The sequence below is a fragment of the Chiloscyllium plagiosum genome, unplaced genomic scaffold (genome assembly GCF_037043375.1).
Source record: "Chiloscyllium plagiosum isolate Xiang-an unplaced genomic scaffold, Cpla_swu_hap1 HiC_scaffold_31, whole genome shotgun sequence".
In the NCBI taxonomy this organism is placed as follows: domain Eukaryota; kingdom Metazoa; phylum Chordata; class Chondrichthyes; order Orectolobiformes; family Hemiscylliidae; genus Chiloscyllium; species Chiloscyllium plagiosum.
Window position 1 is genome coordinate 19,633,048 of NW_028270169.1, and position 16,933 is coordinate 19,649,980.

Below are 16,933 nucleotides of genomic sequence, written 5' to 3' on the forward strand. Positions count from 1 at the left end.
TTTTTATTCTTGTTCATTACCAATATCAGTCAGCCCCACAGGATAAACTTACTCATATCTAAGAAACAAGTATGAGTGTTTTCATTATCTATGTTTTTGTTACAATGAGTAATTTCTATTGTGAGTACTGTAAGATATAAATTAAAGTTTGCTTAAAAGTGTTCTATTGATAAGGGAAGGTCAAAAACTCTCCCAATGTTACTTAATATACACACCATTACACCCAGGCACACATAACCTAAGATTTAGACCAGAATAGAATAGCCTTTAGTGTCACATGGACTCGAATGAGTGCAGTGAAAAGTTTGTAATGTCATCTCTCGGTGCCATCTTAGGTACAGAGTACGTAGGTACAGATGCTTTAAGTGTTGTCACAGAATTGAAATAGTAAGAAAAAGGATGAGTGTGGGAATACAGAATTTAAAAAGTCTAGAATGATAATAAAAAGTATCTTTGAAGTACTCAAGTTATAGTCCTTTTCCACTGAGTCCGAGCCCACCACGCTTCAGAACACAAGGCCTCACTGCCTCCACGCTGGCCTGGGACTCAGTTCTCCATTTCTGCCAGGTAGGGAAGTTTAAGAAATTGAAAGTTGGGGAGGTGGGGGGGGTGTGGGTGTGGCTGTGGGAGAGGTGGAAAAAGAACTGCAGCAAAGAGGGAAAAAAGAAAGAAAAAGAGATCGCCGAGCAGAGAAGCTCTGGCTAGAATGTCGGACTTTGCCGCCATCTTGCTGCACTGTGATTTTATAAGTTTGGAGCTATTTAATTGGCAACAATTGTTCAGGTCTTTGAAATAAAGTTAATTGCTAATGTTTGCAAATGTAAGTGTGATTTATCCTTTCAATGGGGCTAATGATATATTCAATGACTGTATTACTTTAAATTCTGTTTCTGTTTCTACCTTGGGTTGGCTGGGATAATGCTGGGGTTGGCTTGGAGAGAAAGGTTCGTGAAAATGAGCAAAATGTTTGAAATGAGAGATGTGCAGAAGGAAATGGAAGAAAATAAGAGACATTGAGCAAGCCTGAAAAATAACTTATTTGAGACCCAATGGGAGACAAAAATTTGGATTTCTTTTGAAATTGTTTTGACAGTCAGAGCAAAGAAAATCTTTTAATTTCAGCGAATCGTGGTTGCAGATGTGTATTTGTCATTTTGTGTATTAACTTTGAGTTTTAAATTCAGCGATGTTCCAATTCTGCCAAAATATGTAAGCGGTGATTAAACGCCTTTTAGTAAAGTTTGAAACAAGGCATTAAAGAAAATGTTGTGGAGGTGAGGATGAGATCAGGGCTGGTTGTGTCAGGGAATAAATGATGAAAACAAAGGTCTTATATGATGGATCATTACATCATATGCTTTTGACACATACTGGAAGGTGCCAGGTTCCAATCTTAAAGTCTTTGCAGAATTAACAAATTGTAGTCAGGGTAATTAGGCACATTGGGATCAGTTTATTGTCACTGGGCTGAGAGGGAGGGGGTGGATTAGCCCTGTTCTTGATAACTCTTTACTGAACCCTGCTGGAAAATGTATATGTCTAGATATTGTTTGAATTTAAGATTAAGTTTGACTGTGACACCTCCCTTCTGAATTGATAAACTTCTGGGCACTCAGTGGTTTATAGGCAACAAAATTTGCTAAGATACAAAATAGTCCCTGTGCTGTTAGAATGAGTCAGCATGAGTCAGAAAGGTAAAGCCAAGAAGAAAAATACTTTTGGAGAACTATCAAAAGAATAAATGGTGTGTACAACTATCCTATCACGTGGACTCAATCTAGAGGTAATGTACCACTTTTTATCAATGCTTTTATTACTCATGATGGTCTAAAAAATTCCATTAGTTTATCTGATACTTGTCAGTAAATGCCAAACATACAAGTTTAAAGTAAAGCCAAGTTTCTGAAAATTCTTCAAATCTTCTAAGTGCAAAATGTTAAAAGAAACACAAAGTGGTTTTGCAATACCCAAGAGGAAAAGGATTTACAAAACCTCTTGATTGGCTTTTGCAACTCCACAGAATAGCCAGAGACACTAATAGTAATCCAGACACCTCGACTAATTCCCAGAGACTTGAACACAAATCCTATCATGGCAGCCAGGGGAATTCCACAAATTCAATTAATTATGTAAATATGAATAGAAATCTAGTGCCGGTATTGCAGCCATGAAACTACTCGCTTGTTGAAAAATCCATTTGGCTTATACAGTCCTTTAGGGAAAGAAATGTATTGTTAGTGTGAGATCGCCTCCTGTAAGGTGTTTTACCTAATGTAGCAATGTTTATCTTCTCTAACAATAGAAAATGGGCAAACATATTGCAGTTTTGAAGAATCCGACAGACGTTTATTACATTTGACTTTTAGCTACAAACATTTTATTGCCAAAGCACTCAAGAGGCGGGAAAAAACATTAAGCTATTAAGTTGCACAAAGCAACGTGCTTCCAATTGGGTGTCATACTTCAAGAGATCCAAGGCAAGATGGAGACCTTTATAGTCTCAGGCCACATGCTGTAATGCAGTGAAGATATCATGTAAAGGTATACTGTTGATCATAATACAACAATTATTAGATTAGATTAGATTCCCTACAGTGTGGAAACAGGCCCTTTGGCCCAACAAGTCCACACTGACCCTCCGAAGAGTAACCCACCCAGACCCATTTCCCTCTGACTAATGCACCTAACGCTATGGGCAATTTCGCATGGCCAATTCACCTGCCCTCACATCTTTGGACTGTGGGAGGAAACCGGAGCACCCTGAGGAAGCCCACACAGTCATGGGATCTTTCCCTATTCTGGCTTATATACAACTCCAGATCCACAGCAATGTCATAAATGCCTCGCAAGACACTCGGTTGTATTCAAGACAACATCACCACCTTTTCAAAAAGGAAGTTGGGATCTACAGTAAATACTCACCTTACCAGTGACATCCGCATTTAGATTAGATTACTTACAGTGTGGAAACAGGCCCTTCGGCCCAACAAGTCCACACCGACCTACCATCCATCCAGACCCATTCCCCTACATTTTCCCCTTCACCTAACACTATGGGCAATTTAGCATGGCCAATTCACATTTTTGGACTGTGGGAGAAAACCGGAGCACCTGGAGGAAACCCACGCAGACACGGGGAGAATGTGCAAACTCCACTCTGTTTTTGCTCTGTTATTCTACAATTCAGATTGAAAAACATCAAATGGAATCATAAATTAATCTAAATGGATGCAAACTAATGTTGCAAACATAACTAGCTAACAGAGTTTAATTCTTAATTGCTGATCTAATAAATGTTGTTTTGCTAATGTGCTTTCATGCCACGGGTTAGCCAGATGAGTGAAATCCATTCTGAGTCAAGGCTTTAGTAATGACGAGTTAACACTTTAAGGCCTGTGACTGCTATGCTGTATTCAAAGCCCAGATTTATCTCTAGGTTCTTTAGTGTTGGAAAGCATGTGGCGAACAATCTTGAACCCACCCAAACAAAAATAATTGTCATGGGCGAAGAGCCAAATACTTACTTTCTAAGTACTTAATCATACTTACTTGTGCAGGTTAGGTAGATTGGCCATGGTAAATTGCCCATTGTGTCCAGGGATGTGCTGGCTAGGGGGATTAGCCATGGGAAATGTAGGGTTACAGGGATAGGATGGGGAAAGGGTCAGGATGAAATGCTTTCTGAGAGTTGGTGTGGACCTGATGGGCTGAATGGCCTGCTTCCACACTGTCGGGATTCTATGATGTTTCTATGACTTACATTCTGCATTCATCAAGAACCAATAAAATTCTTATCTCATTAGCAGCATCACATATATTTACATTTTGTAAGGAATTATATTGATGCTATTTTAAACATAATCAGAGCACCAATCCTAAATCAGATCGATATGTAAAAGAATTGCTCCTGTCTTGCTAATCGTACAGCATTTCCTTTTGCTCATTATTTTGCCAAATATCTTAGGAAAACACAATCCATTCAGAGATTTGGTCATATAATTCCTTTCATGACATTTAGTTTCATTTTCAAGCTGAAATAAGTTTCCTATTCTCAAACCTTTCACTTGAGTAAATCGAGTAAGGAACTGACCTGTCTTATCTGTCTTCTTGAGTATGAGCTTTCTCCACCGAAAACAACAACTGCTGGAGATCACAGAGGGTCAGGCAGCATCCATGGAGAGAGAGAAAGAGCAAGCTGACGGTTTGAGTCTTTCTCCACATTTGTCTTTTCAATGGCTGATGACTGATTACTTTATGTATGCGATGCCATTGGCCCCAGTCTCCACAAGATGCAAAATGCCATTTTAATCATGTATTGCTGGATAATTGTATTAAAATGCAACTTGTAGTCATCGCACAGAAACACAATCGCTGAAGATGAACTATTTTTCCACCTGATGCTTGCTGAGCTATGTTGACTCCCAGTAAAGCAATGACTTGATTTTGAAATCTTCATGTTTCTTTTCAAGTTCCTCCATGGAGAAAGTGAGGTCTGCAGATGCTGGAGATCAAAGTTGAAACTTTATTGCTGGAACAGCACAGCAGGTCAGGCAGCATCCAGGGAACAGGAGATTCGACGTTTCGGGCACAGGCCCTTCTTCAGGAAGTTCCTCCATGACTTCACCTCCTACCTCTATAATCTCCTCCAGCTCCACAAGCCTCAAGGGTATCTAATTCTGACCTCCATGGCTTCCCCAAAATGTAATTGCTTCGCAGTTGGTGGTTGTAACTTGCCTAGGCACTAATCTCTGGAATTGTCACCATAACTCTCTCGCTCCCTTTTTAAAAAAACACTTTCTCAAACCTATCTCTTCCGCCTGGCATTTGGCAATGATATCTCCTTTCTGGCTTTGTGTCAAACTTTACTGTGTAAAGTTCCTGTTATGTATCTTGGGATGTTTTATCATGTTAAAGGTCTTACAATAAATATGTTGTCAGTGGCCATATCTTTGGTTAATTGCTGTGGAATGGAAATGAGTGAATAACCTGACTCATAAAATCCCTAGTATTTGAAAGCCGGCCATTCACCCCAGCAAGTGCACACCACCTCTCCCAGAGGCACTCCCTACTCTACCCACACAACCCCACATTTCCCATGGCTAGTCCATCTAACCTGTGTAATGGAAAATTAACAAATTTTACATTTATTATGAAATTTGAAAGAGAATGCTTTTCTAAAATTTAATGCTGTGCTGAGCTTTGTAAACAACACTTTGATGAGGTTTGCAGCCAGCTTGTCTCTGTTTGAACTTTGTAAACATTCAACTTGACCTTGTGACAGTTGAATTCAGCGAAAGCTGAAGAACTGTTATGTCCAAGACCAGGGGATGAGCGAATAATAACTTGAGTTTTCCCAGTCTTTGCCCTTGAGAGTGTGATAAGGAACAGTATAAGATGAGTATCTGAATTATGCTCAACTACCCCTTGCATATAAGGCATTTTGTCAAGTGCAGAGGGTCCCTTTGCAAAAGCCTGTAATAAAATTTTTCTTTGCTCTTGCTAGCATTTGAGCTGAGTCGATTTAATTTCCATGACAGTAAACTTGGGGGCTTGTCCAGGATCCCGCGACTGGGTGAGATTCTGAGGATTCCCAGGAGGCGCAGGCACCTTGAAGGTTTTTCACTTTATCTTGAGCACTGAATTGGCCCTTTTGTGTGAGAGGACTGGGAATCTGTGGATTGCCCCAGCGCCGGGGTCCGAACTGAATAGGGTCGGGGTAAGAGTAATCCTATATAGAGACTCATTTTAAGAGAATGAATGAATCAGGAAAAGGGTTCAGTAAACTCTTGTGCGGTATTTGAGCAAAATTTAAGGGAAAAGATTGCCGTCTCTAGAGTGTTTGAGAGATAGCAAGTTTAAGGGTGGTTTTAGACTTGGAACCGCCACTGGCTAAGTTGGACTCGCCAAAGAAGTACCGGGTACGTGGTTTCTTGGTTTACAAAAAACAAGGCATTGAGGCAATGCGAGAGGGGACCGCCGGAGGTAAAAACCAAGTCAAAGGGAAAAAGATAATGGTATCGTGCGCGAGAGAGAAAGCTGAACACTTTTCCAGTAACACTGAAAATTGGCTCCACCAAGAGCAAACAAAAAGAGGGTCCACAAAGGAATTGGAATGGCCAACCAAAAATACAGTACATGTTAAATCATTATGGTCCAGAGTCTGTAAAGCAGTTAGAATTGTGGACCAAGGAATGTGGTTTTCCAGAGGGGGGATGTTTTAGTAAAAGGCAGTTGGAAGTATTGAGGTCGAAGTTGGAGGAGAGAGAGAAGGAGAAACGGAAGGGAAAAATAGGACCTGTGAATTGGAGTGCTTATAACATGCTGAAGGCTGAGGTTGATATCAGAGAAAGGAAATCTCAAATAAAGGATAGATCAAATGTACATACAAATACCAGTGCACTGCAGACGTGCGCGGAAAACAACTTAACAAAGTCGTACAGTGTCTTAAGTCTGTTTCAGATCCTGACCTTGATGACTACCCTCCGAGACCTACAGCCCCCTCTACGAGATCTGCCTGGTGAAGGTTCCAAGTCAGTGGCTGCCACCTCAGGGTCTGTTGGATCACCGGTAGCAAATCGTACCCACAACCAACTGAAGCAAGAAGCCCAAAATGACAACGGCCACTCCAAGATGGAAAGGCATCCAGGGCCTGCTCATGATCTCCCGACGACGGATGCTGAGTCAGACGGTGAGGGGTTTGGTGTACGATCATCTAACCAGGTAGTTCTGCAAGCACCAATGGTTGAAGTTGCAGATCCAGAAGGGCGCCCAGTGCTGGTCCACTGATCATGGACCATGAAGGATTTGGAAAGTGCCTATGGGCAGTTGCCTGACCCACGCAAGGTTGGAAGTAATAAGTTCACCGAAGAAGTGACGAAGTTCTGTACCGAGTTCCGTCCCATGTCACATGAGATGAAACATCTCCTGGAATGAAAACTGGGTGCTGATGTCACCAAAACCAAGTATAGATGGCCAGCCATAAACATCCATACCAGATCAACCGAAGTGGAAGAGAACAGAGACTTTAATGCTTTTGTTGCAGCGCTAGCAACCACCTGTAGGGAGGCATTCTCAGTGTGAATGGCCATGACCAAAATTGCAATGTGTAAACAACAAGAAGGTGAGACAGTCTTCCAGTACCTTACGCACCTCACAGAAGTCCATAACGCCCATAGTGGACTGAGACCACCGATGACCTAACGGCGGCAGAGATCACGACATATGAAGCACACCTGAGGAACAGCTTCATCAATGGAATGAAGGACGAAATAGCGAAGAAGGTAAAGGAGACATGTATTACCTGGGTCACGGGAAAACTGAATTTGATAGAACAGCATGCAATATATGCTGAAAAATTGGTTACCCAAGAGAAGGATAAGCGGAAACTAAAGATGGAACAGCAAGCACATAAAGCCCAGCTTACTCTGATGCAGATGGTCGCCCACGCTTTGGAGGGTGCTGAGGAAAAGAGAGGAAGAGGCGCTGGCAGAGGTGGATCTGGTGGGTGCTTTGTTTGTGGAGCAATGGACCACTGGGCGAGACAGTGCCCACACAGACAGCCTCAATCAGCCCTGGAGGCTGGACAGCAGGGTGATTGACGGGGGAAAGCTGAGGTGGAGGTGGGCAGCCCACAAGGTACAGGTAAGCCTCTTTCCTTTATGCTTGGCAATGAAGACTCACTTATGCTAAGCTCTTCTACTAACCTTATGGGCACTGAGACATGTCCCACCTCTATATTGAGCGCTGAGATTGCGAAGTGTGGACAATATGTCCAATATAACAACGATGCGTATAAATCGATGCCTACCTCTATGTTATGAAGGTACATCAGTTACCTTTTTGGTAGATACAGGGGCAACATATTCAGTCCTTAAATCAAGCCAGTTCAGAGAGTCAACACCAATAAAGATAAGTGGAAGGTTCCTGAACTCAATGAGTGCATCAGGAGTCGTGCTACGAGAGAGATTTACCGCAGAGCACAATACCTGTTAAAACCCGAGGCTACAGAAGGAATTACTCCAGTCTTTGAATCCCCCCTAAAGGCTGGAGTGATAATCCCCTGTGAGAACTCACTGGTGAGAACCCTTATTTTTCCGGTCAAAAAAGCAAACATTCCAGGTGAACCGGAGGAATGGAAGTTTGTTCAAGACCTGCAGGCAGTCAATAGCATTAAAGATAGAGGGGCTGAATGATCCTCTTAGTTTGCTTGGTGTTCTTTCATTTTTCGGGCTTTGGTTTAAATTCATTGCGGGATGCAAGTCGCCCTGGAGAAGCCCTAAATATATATGTTTTGGGCAATTCCACCCACTTTTTAGAGTGGCTATGAATATACAATCTATAATACAACTCTAAATTACTACCCTCACATAAAAATCCAAAATAATTGTTGTGCTCAGGAATGTGAATGTTCTTTTGACGTAAATGGAAAAACATCATTGAGAGGGAGGCTAACCTAGGATCTAACTCAAGCTGTGCCTGATGTGGGAGTGTTTGACTGATGACACTGTTTGAAATCAAGTGGAATATAATCTGTTCCCCAGGCCTGACATCTCTCATTTTTGAAAAAGACGCAAAACCTGAAGAGAAAGGCAGATTTGGTAAAGTGTCCATGGGGGACAGAGATTAGCTGGTATCATAGATCCTCCTACATCAATCTGCAAACCAACTAGAAAGACAAAGTAGAATTCAGAACTTTCTAAGAAACATTTAGAATAGCAATTACCTGGTGTTAATTTTGTTAGTTTGTAAACATGTTGCTAAATCCAGGTCAAATATAACCCTCCAAAACTGTTATACTATTCTAATGCATACTTGGAGCTTTTCGCATTCTGTAGGACAAGTTGTTTGACTTGTCTGCTGGCAGCTCATAGTTCATATGGGGCATACAGTTAATGTTATAAAAATTGTTTGTTAAAAGGAGAACAAGATATGACAGTAATAACATAATTTATTGGTCAAGCTTCTCATTAATCTCTTGGACCAAGAACATATTTGGTGTGTTTTAATAAGCCATACAATTATTTCAGGGGGTGCAATTCAGGAGTTGTCACGACTGGTCTCAGTGTCCCAGCCAAAATGTTGGAGATGGGTGAAAAATAAAACATATACTCACAGAATCCCTACAATGTGGAAGCAGGTGATTCGGCCTATCAAGTTCACACTGACCCACCCCCCACTCAATGAGCATCCCACACCTGTAACCCTGCATTCCCCATGGCTAATCCACCTAGACTGCATATCCCCAGATGCTATGGGTAACTTAGCATGGCCAATCCACCTAATTTACACACGTTTGGACTGTGGGAAGAAACCCACACAGACATGGGGAGAATGTACAAACTCCAAACAGTCACCCGAAGGTGGAACTGAACCTTGATTTGTGGCACTGTGTGGCAGCAGTGTTAACCAAATGCCGTCCTGCTACCCTCTACTGAGCCACTGTGCTGGTCTTACTGCACAAAATCTGTCACATTTTCCATTGAGATGCTGCTCTTTTGATCAGTTTGTGTTGGTTTTGCTGTTACCTATTTGCATATTCAATCCTCTTGAACTATCTGTGCTTTGCAGGGCTCAGATGAATTCTGGTTTCCCTGGTGATTCCTGCCAAATTTTCCTTTCAATCTCAGGAAGTATTTGATAAACCTATGATCCGCGATCCTTAACATTCCCCAAGTGAAATCTCAATAATTGAGTCCCTTCTTGCTGGCTCTATTTTAATACTGCCATGACTGCGATGTAAATAGCTGGCTGAAAGTGTGTCGAGATTGAAGCATTATAATCTATCACTAACAGTTAATTGAACCATTGTTGTTTTATGCTGAATGCTATAAAATGCTGATGATTCATACGAGAATGGAAATACGTAGTTGACCACAGAGACCAGAAATGTCCTGGGTTTGATTCCGATGTATTATATCAGAGGCTGATATCAGTGAGCAGGTAGTTGGCCTATAAGAATTGGATTAGGCAGAGGAAACATTGACCTGCTGATTTTCCAATGACGCCTGGTGGTCAAGATCCTTCAAGCTTTACTATCTAATGATTGACCAATTGAATAAAGAATTGAAAAAGGTGTGGAACAAAACTATTACTTTGGAATATATATTACTGGATAGAAATTGTTGACAAAATTCAGTATTGTGAGACTTAATTTTTTTGGCTTCAATCGTAAAAAGTTGAATTTAGTTCAAAGAAACTCACACAAATACATTGGTGTAAGTAAATGCAATCGAGCATTTAAGAACTTTAAGCCATAGGAAATATTCAACAAAGAATACAAGTGATTGGAAAATTAAACATTTTCAGCAATTTCTTCTATTTTACAAAGCAATCCTAATGGAGAAGGATTTCTGGAATTAAAATGCTTACAATGTCATCAAACAAAATTCCAGTCACAAATCCCTCTCTGTCTCTAACCAATGAGTTCATCTTTACCAAACTGATGAAGGTAGTCAGCCTTTACAACAGAGCCAGTATATTCAATCAGAAAAGCAAAGCTTTCTTTTAATCAAATCTGAAAGTTTGGTTATTTTTGCGACCAGCTACCAGATGGTATGCTATTAATATCTGTAACATAGCTTATAACTCATGTTCCTCCCACTCTTTAAATATACAATGTACCTCTGGTATTCATATGATACAGACACACTGTGTGTTCCTAGTGTTGAAGCAGTTAACTGTCGAGAAGCTTTGGTACAGAGGAGTGATGAGAAATGGTAATATATAATAATAGTTTCAGGCAAGTGAAGAGCTGTTTTCCATATTCTAGATCCTACTAATTGACAGAACTTATCAAAAGAACTTGTCCAGTTATTTCCTCAAGAATATTAAGAGCTTGTGTTCCACCAATCTTGCCAGTCATCTGTTTCACATACTCAGTTCCTTCTTAGTTAAAAAAAACCCTTCTGCACATCTTGTTTTTCCAGTGAATCTTAGTGTATGAGGAAGATTCCCATGTGGTTTATTTCTAGCAACTAACTTGTGTGCTGATTATCTGAACCTTTCATGTACACTCGAGCTAACTACCTTATGTTGGAGACAAGGAAACTCTTCCGTTCTGTGAGTTGGTGGAATTCCTTCCTCTTTATGTATCCTTGTTGAAGGTCCTGACTCAATCTAATGAGTGACGTACACGAGGGCACAGTGGCTCAGTGGTTAGCGCTGCTGCCTCACAGTGTCAGGGTCCCAGCTCGATTCCAGCCTGTGTGTGGAGTTTGCACATTCTCCCCATGTCTGCGTGGGTTTCCTCCGGGTGCTCCAGTTTCCTCCCACAGTTACAAAGATGTGCAGATCAGGTGGATTGGCCATGCTAAATTGCCCATAGTGTTAGGTGCATTGGTCAGAGGGAAATGGGTTTGGGTGGGTTATTCTACGGAGGGTCGGCGTAGACTGGTTGGGCTGAAGGGCCTGTTTCCACACTGTAGGGAATCTAATCTAATCTAATCTAATCTAATCTGTGGAACTGTATTCCTACAAGTTAGTGGGAGGAAGGGGAAAGCAGTGGCAGGATGTTGGGGGGTGGGGGTGGTGCATGGGGGAATATGATGGGGAATGAGGTGAGGGAACTAGACCAAGATTTACTTTGAGAAGCACTTTCCTGAACTTGACCAAACCAGAATAATTTGGAGTTGATGTTTGAAGAAAACAAAAACTCACATTAGCTTGGACTTGATCTCAAAGAAATGAGTTTGCTGAGAAAAAGCTGCACTCTCCTCGATGAATAATTTATTGTTTTTACTCTCCTCCCAAACTAGTTTGTGTTTTGAGGTTCAGGCTTCACAATCCCAAATATGGAAGAGAATTTAATCAAATCACCTTATATTGAGAGTACAGTACTTTGGCTGGGAGTCTTCACAATAATGCTAAACACATGTCTGAGTATGTATCAGTTGAGTGATCTTTAAAAATTCAGAGGCACAGGGAATAATTTACTCATTAATTGATATCCTCCCACTGATACTTTTGATAAAATCATTGACAGGAGGTTAATACCAGCTCCTGTAGGGTGCGATTGAGTCAGGCTCAGTAATGCCAAGCAGAACATGACTGTGCAAATGTCTGAATATATAACAAGTTTTTCAACTTTTAAACTTCTGGGCATAAGCAAACAGTCTTGTAAACACTCCAGCTGAGCTACAGCATACTTGAAAAGCTAGACTATTTTGACAAAAGCTTTATCACTTAGCAGAATACTGTACAAGGGAGGCGATGGTGCAGTGACATTATCACTGGACTTTTAATCCACAGACTCAGGTACTGTTCTGGGGACCGGGATTTGAATCCTGCCATAGCAGATCATTGACTTGAATTCTTTAAGAAAATCTGGAATCAATTGTCAATTGTTGGAAAAATCCATCTGGTTCACTGATGTCTTTTAGGAAAGGAAACGACCTTACCTGGTCTGGCCTACATATGACCCCAGACCCACAGCAATGTGATTGACTCTGGAAATTAGGGATGGGCAATAAATGCTGGCCTAGTCAGGGACAGCCACATCCTGTGAGTGAATGAAAAAAAGATCCTTAAGATTTATATTGCAATATGCAGAAACAACTGAGAAAAGTTTTAATTTTGTATCAAAATGTAGTTTAGTCAATAGAACGATGTGAAGGCTTACCCAGTTAAATTGTGAGGATGGATTGATCAAACACAGCCTATATTTCTTTGAGAATATAAGATAGAACATAGAACATAGAACAATACAGCACAGAACAGACCCTTCGGCTCACGATGTTGTGCCGAACATTTGTCCTAGCTTAAGCACCCATCCATGTACCTATCCAATTGCCGCTTAAAGGTCACCAATGATTCTGACTCTGCCACTCCCACAGGCAGCGCATTCCATGTCCCCACCACTCTCTGGGTAAAGAACCTACCCCTGACATCCCCCCTATACCTTCCACCCTTCACCTTAAATTTATGTCCCCTTGTAACACTCTGTTGTACCCGGGGAAAAAGTTTCTGACTGTCTACTCTATCTATTCCTCTCATCACCTTATAAACCTCTATCAAGTCACCCCTCATTCTTCGCCGTTCCAATGAGAAAAGGCCTAGCACTCTCAACCTATCCTCGTAAGACCTATTCTCCATTCCAGGCAACATCCTGGTAAATCTTCTCTGCACCCTCTCCAAAGCTTCCACATCTTTCCTTAAATGAGGCGACCAGAATTGCACACAGTATTCCAAATGTGGCCTAACCAAGGTCCTGCACAGCTGCAACATCACTTCACGACGCTTGAATTCAATCCCTCTGCTAATGAACACTAATACACCATAGGCCTTCTTACAAGCTCTATCCACCTGAGTGGCAACTTTCAAAGATCTATGAACATAGACCCCAAGATCCCTCTGCTCCTCCACCTTACTAAGAACCCTACCGTTAACCCTATATTCTGCATTCTTACTTGTCCTTCCAAAATGGACAACCTCACACTTGACAGGGTTGAACTCCATCTGCCACTCCTCAGCCCAGCTCTGCATCATATCTAAGTCCCTTTGCAGCCGACAAGAGCCCTCCTCACTATCCACAACTCCACCAATCTTCGGATCATCTGCAAATTTACTGACCCACCCTTCGACTCCCTCTTCCAAGTCATTAATAAAAATTACAAACAGCAGAGGACCCAGAACTGATCCCTACGGAACTCCACTTGTAACTGGGCTCCAGGCTGAATATTTACCATCTACCACCACTCTGTGACTTCGACCGGTTAGCCAGTTCTCTATCCAAATGGCCAAATTTCCCTCTATCCCATGCCTCCTGACTTTCCGCATGAGCCTACCATGGGGAACGTAATCAAATGCCTTACTAAAATCCATGTACACTACATCCACTGCTCTAACCTCATCCACATGCTTGGTCACCTCCTCAAAGAATTCAATAAGACTTGTAAGGCAAGACCTACCCCTCACAAATCCGTGCTGGCTGTCCCTAATCAAGCATTGTCTTTCCAGATACTCATAAATGCTATCCCTCAGTACCCTTTCCATTACTTTGCCTACCACCGAAGTAAGACTAACTGGCCTGTAATTCCCGGGGTTATCCCTATTTCCTTTTTTGAACAGGGTCACAACATTCGCCACTCTCCAGTCCCCTGGCACCACCCCCGTTGACAGTGAAGACGAAAAGATCATTGCCAACGGCTCTGCAATTTCCTCTCTTGCTTCCCACATAATCCTAGGATATATCCCGTCAGGCTGGGGGGACTTGTCTATCCTCAAGTTTTTCAAAATGCCCAACACATCTTCCTTCCTAACAAGTATCTCTTCTAGCTTACCAGTCCGTTTCACACTCTCCTCTTCAACAATACGGTCCCTTTCATTTGTAAATACTGAAGAAAAGTACTCATTCAAGACCTCTCCTATCTCTTCTGACTCAATACACATTGTCCCATTACTGTCCTTGATCGGAGCTACCCTCGTTCTTGTCATTCTCATGTTTCTCACATACGCATAAAAGGCCTTGGGGTTATCCTTGATCCTACCCGCCAAAGATTTTTCATGCCCTCTCTTAGCTCTCCTAATCCCTTTCTTCAGCTCCCTCTGGCTATCCTGTATCCCTCCAACGCTCTGTCTGAACCTTGTTTCCTCAACCTTATGTAAGCCTCCTTCTTCCTCTTTACAAGACATTCAACCTCCCTCGGGGAGAAAGTGAGGTCTGCAGACGCTGGAGATCAAAGCTGAAACTTTATTGCTGGAACAGCACAGCAGGTCAGACTGCATCTAGGGAACAGAAGATTCGACGTTTCGGGCACATGCCCTTCTTCAGGAATGAGCAGAGAGTGTTCAGCAGGAGAAGATAAAAGGTAGGGAGGAGGGACTTGGAGGAGGGGCGTTGGAAATGTGATAGGTGGAAAGAGGTCAAGGTGAGGGTGATAGGTCGGAGTAGGGTGGAGGCGGAGAGGTCAAGAAGAAGACTGCAGGTCAGGAAGGCGGTGCCGGGCTGGAGGGATTCGGCTGAGACAAGGTGGGGGGAGGGGGGATGAAGAAACTGGTGAAGTCCAAGTTCATCCCCTGTGGTTGGAGGGTTCCCAGTCGGAAGATAAGACGCTCCTCCTCCGACCGTCGCGTTGTTGTGGTTTGGCGGTGGATGAGTCCAATGACCTGCATATCCTCGGTGGAGTGGGAGGGGGAGTTGAAATGCTGTGCTACAGGGTGATTGGGTTGGTTCGTCCGGGTGGCCCAGAGGTGCTCTCTGAATCGCTCCGCAAGTAGGCGGCCTGTCTCCCCAATATAGAGGAGGCCACACCGGCTGCAGCGGATGCAGTAGATAATGTGGGTGGAGGTGCAGGTGAATCTGTGGCGGATATGGAAGTTTCCTTTGGGGCCTTGGAGAGAAGTGAGGGGGGAGGTGTGGGCGCAAGTGTTGCACCTCCTGCGGTTGCAAGGGAAGGTGCCGGGAGTGGAGGTTGGGTTGGTGGGGGGTATGGATCTGACAAGGGAGTCGCGGAGGGAGTGGTCTCTACGGAAAGCTGATAGAGGAGGGGAGGGAAATATATCCTTGGTGGTGGGGTCCGTTTGGAGGTGGCGGAAGTGACGGCGGATGATGCGCTGTACATGGAGATTGGTGGGGTGGTAGGTGAGGACCAGTGGGGTTCTGTCCTGGTGGCGGTTGGAGGGGCGGGGCTCAAGGGCGGAGGAGCGGGAAGTGGAGGAGATGCGGTGGAGGGCATTGTCGATCACGTCGGGGGGGAAATTGTGGTCCTTGAAGAAGGAGGCCGTCTGTGTTGTGCGTATTTTGAACTGGTCCTCCTGGGAGCAGATGCGGCGGAGACGAAGGAATTGGGAGAATGGGATGGCGTTTTTACAGGGGGCGGGGTGGGAGGAGGTGTAGTCCAGGTAGCTGTGGGAGTCGGTCGGTTTGTAGTAGATGTCCGTGTTGATTCGGTCGTCTGAGATAGAAACAGAAAGGTCTAGGAAGGGGAGGGAGGAGTCCGAGACTGTCCAGGTGAATTTGAGGTCGGGGTGGAAGGTGTTAGTGTAGTGGATGAACTGTTCAACCTCCTCGTGGGAGCACGAGGTAGCGCCGATACAGTCATCAATGTAGCGGAGGAAAAGATGGGGGGTGGGGCCAGTGTAGTTGCGGAAGATGGATTGTTCCACATACCCTACGAAGAGGCAGGCATAGCTGGGGCCCATGCGGGTGCCCATGGCTACTCCTTTTGTTTGGAGAAAGTGGGAGGATTGGAAAGAAAAGTTGTTCAGGGTGAGGACCAGTTCAGTCAGTCGAAGGAGGGTGTCGGTGGAAGGGTACTGGGTGGTACGGCGGGAAAGGAAGAAGCGGAGTGCTTTGAGTCCTTCGTGATGGGGGATGGAGGTGTACAGGGACTGGATGTCCATGGTGAAGATGAGGCGTTGGGGACCGGGGAAGCGGAAATCCTGGAGGAGGTGGAGGGCGTGGGTGGTGTCACGGACGTAGGTGGGGAGTTCTTGGACTAATGGGGACAGGACCGTGTCGAGGTAGGAGGAGATGAGTTCGGTGGGGCAGGAGCAGGCTGAGACGATGGGTCGTCCGGGGCAGTCAGGTTTGTGGATTTTGGGCAGGAGGTAGAAACGGGCGGTGCGGGGTTGTGGTACTATGAGGTTGGAGGCGGTGGATGGGAGGTCCCCTGAGGTGATGAGGTTATGGACGGTCTGGGAGATGATGGTTTGGTGGTGGGGGGGTGGGGTCATGGTCAAGGGGGCAGTAGGAGGAGGTATCTGCGAGCTGGCGTTTGGCCTCAGCGGTGTAGAGGTCGGTGCGCCAAACTACTACTGCGCCTCCCTTGTCAGCTGGTTTGATGGTGAGGTTGGGGTTGGAACGGAGGGAGTGGAGGGCTGTGCGTTCCGAGGGTGAGAGGTTGGAGTGGGTGGGAGGGGTGTGGGAGTTCAGGTAGCGGTTAATATCGCGGCGGCAGTTTGCAATAAAGAGGTCGAGGGCAGGTAGGAGGCCAGC

The 16,933-nt window shown here is 44.0% G+C and overlaps 1 protein-coding gene across 2 annotated transcripts in view; it reads left to right on the top strand.

Annotated features, from left to right (window-relative positions):
• Positions 1-1,419: 1,419 nt before the first annotated feature.
• nek8 (NIMA-related kinase 8) overlaps positions 1,420-16,933 on the top strand; it is a 176,432-nt gene continuing 160,918 nt past the window's right edge. The window contains exon 1 of one of the 2 annotated variants that reach the window (XR_015752332.1): positions 1,420-1,783. The gene's annotated coding sequence lies outside the window, so the exon portion shown is untranslated. Of the gene's footprint in view, positions 1,784-5,524; positions 7,642-16,933 lie in introns of those variants that run through there. The other variant, XR_015752331.1, reaches the window with a different exon arrangement.